At 37.7% G+C, this 7,218-nt stretch overlaps 1 protein-coding gene across 1 annotated transcript in view; it reads left to right on the top strand.

Annotated features, from left to right (window-relative positions):
• Window positions 1-7,218, top strand: part of GAK (cyclin G associated kinase) — a 56,587-nt gene that overhangs the window by 15,416 nt on the left and 33,953 nt on the right. The window lies entirely within an intron of this gene.

Raw genomic sequence — 7,218 nt, 5'->3', positions numbered from 1 at the left:
AAGTTTCCCCGTTTTGGGCCAAGGGAGAAAAAAAAAAAAAAAAAAAAAAAAATTGTACTGGTAAGAGTTCTAAATGAAGGCTCAGGAGTTTACTCCAAAAATGGTAAATTCAGCATATTTTTCCAAGTTTGAGCTGTAATAGCTGGTAGCTAACCCCTGAGATTTTATGAATGATATTAATACAAAAGTTACCTCATCAGTTATGTATGAGAATTGACAATGTTGCAGCAAGAGCCTGTCCATAAGTATTACTTGCCCTGCTGTATTTTAAATAGTGAAAACTTGTAAGAGATGAGCAGGTGGGACTGGAGCAGCATGGAGAATTGAAATATTAGATAGGGCCTTAATGAATAAGAAACAAATTAAAAAGATTGAGTGGTTAAAGGTGCAAATCAAGGGAATGGATGTTAGGAGGGGAAAAAAACTTCAGGGAAATAAGCCCTTCAGTTTAGTTTTCAGGTGGAATCCTATGCATTCAAGACAGTCTGAGAGGAACTCCACTGTTTGTCTCCTTTGCCCTGCATTGCCTGGATGAATACTCTCATGTTTAGATGTGTATGTTTTCAGATTAGTATTGTGTGATTATTCTTTTCTAATCAGGTTGTCAGTCCCATTTCAAATGTTTCTAATACTTCCTTATGATCAATATTAATCAATCTGTACAATTTATACATTTTTAGCTCATAATAAAATTCTATGCAGTGTTAAAGGGTTTTCTTAGTTCTAGTAAGAGCAGGTAGGTCACTACTGAGTACCATGTCGGAACTAGAGCCTCTGAAAGAACACTGAACTCTTTCTCATTGTAGGCTTTGTGTCCCTTTAATTGGGCTATTGTGTTACAACTTGTGAAATCTATTTCTTCCTATGTAGGCTTTTTCAGAACTTATGCATAGTACTGCTCTAAAGTATTTTTAATGATCAGGTAAGTCAGATTTGTAGATACTGCACCTCTGTAGCCACTTTGAGTGTGTTTTTAATTGTTTGCTCTTACACTTAGTCTGTTTTAACTTCTATATATGGCTCAGAAAGGCCAGGTCCTCTATTTTTTAAAGGTTGCAAAAGCTGCGCAGCTTTGGTTTGTCCTTAAGCTTTCTATAGAAGTAACTGGGATGATGCCTTTTTCTGGTCTTAAAATAAAGAGTCAAACATGGTTAGAAGGGATTTTACCTTGGTATTTATTTTAAGGATCCCTAATAGGTGCATCATGTCCAGGTTGAATGCACAGAAATGCACACATCAATAGATCTGGTATAACATTACAGGTCTTACTAATTAGCATATCTATCAAAAATTCCCCAATGAGAGGCTTGAATGAGCCGCCCTCCCCAAGGAACCTTCCCTTGGATGGTTCTATCTTAGTTTACAGAACGTGTTCTGGAGAGGACCTTGGGGTCTGGGGCACACTAAGCCTTACTTACAAAGCTTCTAAAATGTTTAGCCTTCTAGCTGAACAAACAAGTCCAAGAATGTAGAAAAAGCACTAAGAATACAGAAGTTGTAAAAAGGTATAATAGGGGTATAAAAGAAAAGGCAAAAAATCTTCATGGCAGCAGGGACAGTGGCATCAAACTCTTCTCCCACGGATACAGGACAGGGAGGTGTACAAGGGCTACAAACTATTGCATGATGAAAAGCAGCTTTGACAAAGTTACAAGCCCTACTTTCCCATGGCTTAGATCTTACTATGTTTTTATTGTACACTACATACATCTGAAGTGCTCCTACACTTCACTTTCTTATTCTCTTGACTCCACATGACTTTCTGGGTGTGCCTCCATCACTTAGTTATGTTGGAAGAAGTTCTCTCTTCCTGCCCTTGCAAGTGGTTTCTTCTTTAAAGGCTACTGGAAGTTCAATTACTTTTTTGAATTTCATCTTATGCCTCTTTTCCCTTTTCTAGCAGTATATTAGGACTGTCTAAAACTGTCATTTTAATATGGAATGGCTTATGCTATGCCTACACCTTATTTTTATTTCTTTTACCTTACAGATGTGTATAGCTTTTTGCTTTGTGTGATTTCCTTTGCTTCCATAGTAAGTGTAGTGGGCAAGGAGTAAAACAGTAACTGTACATCCAACCACATCTGCAGAGCTCATCTAGCAACTTCTGAAGTACTGGACAGTGAGTACTTGCTGTCTGAAAAGGTTCTGGTCAGTTCTCATGCTCTTCTCTGCAATTGTTTGTGTAGATTATGGTGACTGCCTGAAATAAGTCTTGCGTCTGTCTTCTTGTTGAGACTTAGTATGCCTCTTTACAGTTGCTAGTTAGTGTTCTGTGGCTGAACACAACAGCTTAGTGCATGGCTTGTGGAACTTAATAAATATTAGTCAAAGGAAAACCCACTATTTTTCCTCTTGCTTGAATTGCGGAAAGTCACATGTGGATGTTTACTAGAATTATCTTGAAAATGTAGTTGTTTTACCTCATGCTGGTTTGTAGCTTTTAATGGGTGAGTATTGTCATATCCAAGTAAGATCAATTAGCCACAGACCATTTCAAGCTACCGAGGGATACACATTTGTATGGACTGTGGTGGTTTGACAGAGGATTGTCAGACAGTGTATGCTATGTCCCAAGATTCATCATGAGGTGATCAGTCCCTCTCAGATATTTTGGACTCGGTTGGTTGAATAAGGGTCTATGTTTAGGTGACTCTTGAACATCACCTTTGACACAATATGTGAAACTGTCAAATTTTTGTTTGAGTTCTGCACTGTCATAAGCAAATCTGGGTTTTGTGGAGCACCTTCTGTCTCCATACAACTGTTTTTCTTTTCTTGTGTTATCTAAGTGGATTTAGTCATTGGGCTGAGGAGTGGAAAAGAAAAGGGAATGTGCCAAGCATGTAATTCTTCTAGTGAGAATCAATTACTTCAATACTTATTTTCCAGTGACTGAAAGAGAAACTCTCTCCACTTGTAATTTGCCAGTATTATTTAGCAGCCCTGAGTTATGTAGCTTTCATTCTTTGTATTGTCTTTTATTTTGAATCCTTACTGTATTTAACAGTTCAGTGAAATGGCAAAACATGAATTAGCATGACCAATACTTACTGTTCTGTAGGGCCTAAGGTAGGCTTCGGTATTTAACATTGCTAGAATTGAACATTGTGTGTTGCTGAGAGTTCCACCACTGGGCTTGTACAATCTTAAACTGTGTTTAATCAAGCTGAATTGTTAATTCTTTCTTTGCATCTATGGTGGGGCATGTCTGTTTGTCATGTTCTTTCTCTGCCTTCACAAACTTGTCTTGTGGATACGTGTGATCAATGATGTGAGATGACCTCTTCTCCTGTTGCATCTTTGACTGCCTTTCTTTCCAAAACTCTTCAACCAACATAAGAAGCAGACATTCTGGAAAAATTAAAATGTCTCTTCTTTGTCATGCATATTCCTCACCCCACTTAAGCACTTTTCATGTTGGAGTCTGTCATTTCATTAGGTAGGCTCTCTCCTTCCTACTTACCATTGCTTTTCTGAATTATGGAATTGCTTCCTTTGTGTGCAGACAGACTTCTCTCTCACTGAATCCAAACTATGGTGTAAGATTTAAGTGTTTTGTAGTTATGACAAAGAAAGTTAATTTTTTCTTTTCTGTAGCTACCTTTAGCTTGATTCTGATTTTGATCTCTTGTTAGTCCTAATAAATAAATAATAAATAAAATCGAACAACTAAAACACACATTACAGGCTGGTAGGAACAGGAGAGTGAACATCTTCATTGTCACCCAAGCCACTTCAATTGCAAGTGTCATAACCTGTATTACAGATTCAGGTCAGGCCGATGCAGCAGCTTATAGTTATATGAGAGAGAACAAAGAGCAACAGAGGTTCAGCCCTCATTACAAACGGACTTAAAAGCAGGTACCAGGGTGGAGATGGAGAAGATATGCACTGCTTTATGAAATGACACCATCTGCACGGATGGGGACTTGGATCCAGCAGATGTGCCCTTGTGTGCCTGAAAGCTCAGCCTTGCAGTGGTGCAGCCACAGCATATCTCTAAGATGATCAGTTTCTTGCATATGGAGCTTCTGTGCCCTTGATCAGTTTTTATGCTTGAGACCTGCATCCATACAGGTTACAAATGCCCTGGCAAAAACATAGCTAAATGTTTTAAGTATCTGATCTTCACTGGTATTGAAAGCAGCTGGCAAAACTTGTGATCAGTCTCCTTTGTCAGAATGATCTCTTTTGCTGAAGAGATTATAATGTAGTAATCTAGGAACAATTAGCAACCTTTTATGCTTGCTTTCTTTGCTTTTAATGTTATTTTATTTTTGGTTAATACTTTATTTCATGGATCTTTGCATTGCACTAGGTAGTTGAATGATTAATTCAGTTTTATGAAGCAAAACCAAGTGGGAACAGATTGATGTGAATTTTATTGCTTCATGTTAGGGCAGTATTTAACTTAATGGTTTATATGCTCACATTGTAGCTATGCTGGTTAGTCTGTCATTCTTTGTTCTTTCTTATCTTCAGTTGTTAGTAAACAGAAGGTAACTATGCACTATTGTAGAATTTTGTTCTGTATGTTAAGTAGTTTATTCTGTGAATTCAGTTGCTAATTTTAGTTTCGTTGTTTTTAATTTGCTGGAATGGCCTTTTGTTTAATATTACTTATGGTCTTTAGGTGCAGCTACTCTCTGGCAGGAATGATAATGCCAACCATCTACACAGTGAGAAGTTTTTAACGCGTGTTTTTGCAAAATCAGGATTCATGTCTTATTTGCTACATTTCATAGACTCAAACAGTGGTTTGGATTGGAAGAAGCATCTGATTCTAACCCCTGAGCGATGGGCACCTTCAATTAGACCAGATTAATATCAATCTGCCCTCTTTCAGTTTAAAGCCATTCCCTCATATCCTGCCCTTGCAAAAAGTCCCTCTCCAGCTTTCTTGTAGGCTGCCATTAGATATGGTAAGGAAAAAGTGGACTAGTCTAGTCCACTAGACTGTGAAGTAGTCCCAGTTTTGAAGTAGCCTGCTATCATCAGAAAAGTGACTAAATGTTGGTGTCATATTGTACTTTTTTGTTGAGCTTAATTAGACCCTTAAAAGCACACAGAATTTCCCATGTTGAATCACAGGCTGGAAACCCTCTATGTATGTCCATGTTTCCATGCTTTCCATCTCTTATCACCTGCCTACAAAACTGCTATGTAAATGAAATTTCTGCTGTTAAGGATATGAAAGGAAAGACCTTATTTATGATTTTTAGTTAAGAGTTGTATCTTGAAATGCATAGGAATTCTTACCAATGTGAAGAATACACATTTTTTTCTTCTTCTGAAGAAGAATTTTCTTCTTCTAAAGTAAGAAAATTCTTTAAATTTCTTACCATTTAAAGAAATCTCAGTTACCATTCTGATGTAAAACACTTCACTGGAAACAGACTACCTTGTGTTCAGCTCTTACTACTGAAATAGCTGTGAAATCTTCAGAAAAAGTTCAATGAATTCAAGGACATGGACGTGTTCTGAAGACTTGCGTTGATTTTGCAGTTAGAAGCTTCATTTTAATTAAGAGTGCGCAAACATTCTGAAGCTTTTTCAGTGTAACAGTCACATGCTTGGAATACTCCTGGAAAATAAAAAGCTTGAGTTGGCTGTGCTGTGCTCTGTTGTTCATGTACTAAACTGCACTCTTACATCAATATGTATATGGTGAGATCCATGCTCCTTGTGTTGCTTTTCAATTTAGACAAACGTAAAAACCGAAGCTGAGTTGAGTGGTATGGGTAGTAATAACTCAGTATCTGGAAGTCTTCCCAAGGAAATGGGTGTGAGTACTGTTGGTTTTTTTGCTCTTCAGTTCTGTGCCTGTTACAAGTTGCTGCTTAACCTCAGGATAGTGGTTCTGTGTTCTACAGCTGTTGTATTAGGTGGTCCTTGATACAAAAAAATGGATATTACAATGATAACATATTTTCTTGCTTGAAGTTGTTTGATGTAGCCAACAAATAACATTTGACACTTCTCATCTGTATAAAGGACAACAATCATCACAAATTTTAGTAAGCAATCGTTATTAGCTCTGAATGTAAATTTCTGCCTTCATTAGTTTGGCTGCAACAGGATTACCACCTGATCTTACATAATGATTTATGTCCTTCCAAAGGCGCAAAAAATTTTGAAATTGTGGCCATTTGTCTACCTCCTTCTGCAGGGTTTCTCAAGCCTGAGGTTTTTTTTTTGTTTTTTATTTATTGCTTTGTCTACACAAACTTCCTTGTGGTTTCAGTTTGAGACAATGAGTCATTATTGTTGCTAGGATGCTGATTATGCCTTTCTGCATAAGTACTGTTTAATGGCCTTGAATTCAGGAATTTTTTCCCCCTAATATAAAATTCTCCTCCCTATCCTTGTATATTCAATAGTCTTTTAATCAATCCTCCCTCTAACCTCCATGATTACTAGCAAGCAGTAAAGAATCAAAACTTAATGTTCTCTCTTGGTGTGTCAAAAGTTGAGTGCAGTATCTGAGGTCTGCTAAGTAGTGTCTTGAAACTTTGTTGGGATATAAAAGTTTTGTTAGTGTCTCTGAATTCACTAAATATGCATCATAGTGTTTTGATGACATTTTGATATTCTGGAGTTAATAGGCTACTGAGATGTTTAAGTTAGGGATGTTTAAATCAAATTCTGTAGGTGAGATTTGTTCTTACTTTGCCAATCCAGGAGTGCAGACCTATGTAGTTATACTCAAGGGTGCTGGCCCGCACTGTGTCTCTTCAGTTTTTTTCTCTTGCTTTTTCGTTCTGCTACATAGCAGGTACCATAGAAACAAAAAAATTATAGTGGTCTTAAATTAGTTAATTACTGACATAATGTGGATGATTAGGTAAAGGTGCAGTGAATAGACCTAAATAAATTAAAAATATTACTACTGGGAGATTATTTTTTTAAAAGGCTGCTCTTTTAAACTGTGCACAGTTGTATGAGAGAGAAATGAGTAATGATTAATGCCTTGCTCACTAGGGGAGTTCTGGAAGTGAATTTTTGGAAGAATGATTTAAATGAGGAAAGAGATTCTGGTACCCTCTATGTTGAGTGCAGGTAGCTCAGGGTGCAGCTGCAGTGGGAACTGCAGGTTGAACTCTGGGTGGGAGCCTGAGGCAAGAGGTCAGGAACTGCCAACCCTTGGCACAGGAACCTGTGACCCAGCCAGGTGAGACACAGCAGGAGCTGAGGACTCCGCAGGAAGCCCCCACA

The sequence above is a fragment of the Corvus brachyrhynchos genome, unplaced genomic scaffold (genome assembly GCF_000691975.1).
Source record: "Corvus brachyrhynchos isolate BGI_N302 unplaced genomic scaffold, ASM69197v1 scaffold22, whole genome shotgun sequence".
NCBI lineage: Eukaryota > Metazoa > Chordata > Aves > Passeriformes > Corvidae > Corvus > Corvus brachyrhynchos.
The sequence above is the reverse complement of the archived record's forward strand: the minus strand, read 5'-3'. Positions and strand labels throughout refer to the sequence as shown.